This window comes from Apis dorsata, unplaced genomic scaffold, assembly GCF_000469605.1.
Source record: "Apis dorsata unplaced genomic scaffold, Apis dorsata 1.3 scaffold_694, whole genome shotgun sequence".
Classification (NCBI taxonomy): Eukaryota; Metazoa; Arthropoda; class Insecta; order Hymenoptera; family Apidae; genus Apis; species Apis dorsata.
This window is the reverse complement of record NW_006263873.1, coordinates 115,275-119,809: the sequence shown is the minus strand read 5'-3', so window position 1 is coordinate 119,809 and position 4,535 is coordinate 115,275.

Here is a 4,535-nt window from a genome sequence, read left to right as displayed (position 1 = left end):
ATATATATATATATATATATATATATATATATATATATCGCTTAGAATAAACTTTCTTACATACAGGGTGTTTTAAAGATTGTAGTACAAGAGAAAAACTGCGGCCTTTATTATTAGAAAGATATATCTAACGTATCTTGAATGTGGAATATATTATTATCGCGATTTATCTATAATTATTTTCTTTCTCTTATCGAGAGAGCAATTACAATTCAAAATTCTACGTGGCTGCAAATTGAAAATAACTTTTGAGTTGAAAATAATGCGATTATTTTTCTCGTTTATGTTTCTTTCTTTTCTTATTTGAATGGAGACATCATTAAAAATATACATATATAGAGAGAGAATATATTCGGTGAAAAGCGATAATAATAAAGTTTTATCAAATCATAATCAATTTAACTTTATACATTATACAAATTTTAACAAGTTTAAAATTTCTCTTATCAAATTTTATCATTATATATATAAGAAATATATATATATATGTAAGAAAATTTAGTTGTCTTGGCAAAATATTATATTGCTGGTGGTGGTGGTGGTGGAATTTCAATTTTTTTTCACATTATTCAACGCATTACAATCTTTTGCTTATTTTGCTTCGTAATTAATTTGCAATCAAATTTTATTTCGAGTAATTATGTGTTCAATAAAATAAATGTTATTTTAATCGATTATTTTTATTAATATCGTTATATATTTTATCATATCATTATTGTGTCATTATTTATTCTATACATTTAACGAGATAGTTTGAACGAAAGGAAAATTTTATTGTTAGCAAACGAAAATTTCAATTTTCAAATATATAGAATGTTAAGATATAATCGGTAAAAAAAATTAAAAAATCGTTTTATTTTCTACTCGAACATTTCTAAATTATCTCTTGCACCATTATTTTTTGATCACCCTGCATTCTCAAATATTTGTTTCCTTAAAAACAGACTCTTTTTTTCACGTGAATGGAATGTAATCTAAATGCGCTTTTTCAGGAATTTTAGATCAATCTCTGCGAAGGTATTAATCGATTAATACAAAATCGTATCAATAAGCAAATTAATTGATTGATAAATCGATGAATTAGTTAATTCATTATAGAGGTATTAAAATATTATACATTTATATAAAAAGTCTGGAGATAAATTAACATGTTTTTTTTTCATTTATTATTTATTTTTAATCCGAATCTATAGAAGTTAATTGTATTAATTAACATATATGTTTTATATATATATATATATATCTATATATATCTATATATATCTATATATATATATATATCTATATATATCTATATATATATATATATATCTATATATATCTATATATATATATCTATATATATATATATATATGAGATGCATATGTATATTAATTAATTGTATGAATTTAATATATGTTTATATTAAGATATTTACTTTTTTCTTCTTTATTTCGAAAAAATCTCTGGGTTGCTTTTTTAATTACTTAATTATGTAATTGTTGAGTGAGAATTACGAATAACGAGTGATTAAACGATCATGAGTGTTCTCTCGTTTTTTTTTTTTTGATAGCTATAATTATAATAAAAATAAAGTTATTTAAAATGAAATCTTTTTCCTCTTTTTTTTTTTTTTTAAATTTCCCTCATACACAAATAATTCTATCGATTCGAATAATTTATCATTATTTCTTCTTTCAGCATTCTTCATTTTTACAGTTTTTTTTATTTCAGTTGCAGAACGGATCTCTCTTTAATCCTTATACACTATTAATTTTTTTTTTTTTCGAAACTAATCGCGAATTATTTTAAATAATGAGATCGACAATTGACGTTATACGGAACTCTCGTTTATCATTTATCATCATATTTGTTCATATATTAAAAAAACAAGTAAGTAAATTATCCAGCTCTTTATTTTTATTTTATCGTTTACATTAATTCATATATTAACATTACACATATAAACAAAGAAAGATTGCAACCACATGATTAATAAAAAGATAAATCTTTATCTAGAAATAAAAAAAGTATCTTTACTTGCGAATAATTATTATTCGAATATCAATGGAACAGATGAAATAATATTTTTCACCCATTAGAATCTATCAAGCAAAATATAATATTTTAATGTTATCGTGCATCTTATCTTATTTTTAGATTTTATTTTTCTAATATTCCAATTATTTTAATCGTTATAAATATAAATATATAATATAAATATGTAAGCGTGATTATCAAATTTTTTTATATATATATATATATCTAAAATCAATGTTATTTTAATATTATTCTCGTTATCTGTTCCATTCCAAATCGATGAATATTTTATATATTTATTAGGTTGTTCGGAAAGTAATTTCATTTTTTTTCATGACAATGAAACACACTTTTTTAATAGCATATATGTATTTTATTTAATTATATATTGACCATTATGGTCCAATACATATTGCCATTTCTTAGGTACTCGCATGATTCCAGGCTCTTCTGATCTTTGTTTACAAAATAACTTGTAAATTCAAGTGGTTTTTAACATATCTTTATTTGAAGTAAACGTTTTGCCATCTAAAGAATTCTGTGAAGAAATTGATAGTAATCCGTGAATGTCAGATCTGACGAATATAAATACGATAACACTTCCCATCTAAGCTGTAACAACTTCTGGCCATTAAAACACGAGTTATTAAAACTAGCGTATAAGGTCTAGCGTTATCGTGATAAAACTACATCTTTCCTGTTAATTAATTCTTTTGTTTCTTTTGTTTGATGGAATTATTTAATTTATCCGATTGATTCCAATATACTTCCGAATAATCGTGTATAGGTAGAAAAAAAAAAAATAACTCCCTTGAAATCTCATCAAACAAAGTATCACTTTTATATGCTTTATAGTGCTTTGCTTTAGCTTATCTCTATCGCTCCATGATCGTTTTCATTTAATATTGTCGTATTATTTTTCGTAAATCGTAAACACTTTTCATCTCCAGTTACGATTATGATACTTTAAAAATAGATCATGTTTGAACAGCAAATCACAGATATCAATGGAACGCAGCAAATTTCTTTCTTTGAGAACCCAAATATTCGAAACGAAACCAAATCGTTTCATGCGATCATGAGCAGTCGAATTCGACAAATTCAATTGCTCGTAGCAATTTCTTAAATTGTTATTCATCGGTTTGCTTCAATCAGTGCCTTTATTTTATCTTCATCAATTTCAGCTGGTCTTCCAGAACGTGGCGCATTTTTAATGTCGAAATTGTCGAAACGAAATTTTGAAAACCAGTTTTGACCAGTTTTGCGTATTTTTAATATATTTCTCCATAGACTTCATTCATAACTTTTTTCTTACCTGAACAGCATTTTCATCTTTTCGATAATAAAAAAATAAAATATGCCGAAAATGCTCATTTTAGTCTTGCATCTTCGTTATCATACACAAAAAACATAATCGCACAGAATCAAACGAATTTTTCTTATAAATAAATCATGAAATGCCAATTTTCAAAATATATAACAACAGACTTTAGAATGAAGTTGGCTGGATAAATGTTCAACTAGCAACACTTGTGTGAAAAAACTTACTTTCCAAACAATCTAATATTTATAAAGTGAAAGAAATCAAACGATTGAAAACGATTTTCGAAAATTTTCGAAATTGTGTTCCTAATAAATTCAATGTTTTTACGCTATATTTTAAAAATATACTATTTTGTTCATTTGCGAGACACAAACTTGAAGCAAATTTTAAAAAGATTTCCGAGATTTATTTGATGATCAATTTTATAAATATAATTTTGGTACTTTTACTTTTTGCCAAATTTTTCTTTTCTCTTTACTGTTATAATACTATTATTATTATTGTTACTATTGTTATTATTACTACTACTACTACCACTACTATAATCAGCACTACGTATTCTACGTATTCCGTTGAAGATAGAGAAATAGAAATATAAAAGATAATAGAGAAGATAGAGAAATATAATAATGAAAGGAAATCAGGAAATTACGTTCAAATTCAATTCAATTAAGTTAAATTCAATTCTCAATTTGTACAAAATTATATATGTAATTTCAATTTTTTTTTTTTTTAAATCAAGATAAATATTTATATAAGCGAGTCTCATTTATTTTTTTAATATTATTCGGAAATAATCAAGCTTTTTAATATTTTGATATTTAAATATACGGTATAATCATTCAGAATATATTATTTGAAAATATTAGAATAGATACATACATACATTATTAGCGATTACTTTCATTTTATCAAGTTTCAATTTTATCAATTTAGTTTAGTGTTTTAGCAATAGAGAAAAAATAAATTTATAAGTTTTTTTTTTTTATAAGAACAATAATTATTTAAAATATAGCGATTTTTTTTCAACTTTTTGCAGGAAAGATCATTCACGATGTAAATGATGTAAATAAATGTAAAAAAATCAGTTTTTCTTTGAAACGATACAATTATTATTTTAAATTGTTCGTTAAATTTTCTCAATATATCTTCTTTTCAATAGATTTTATTATATTTAATAGATTTATATAT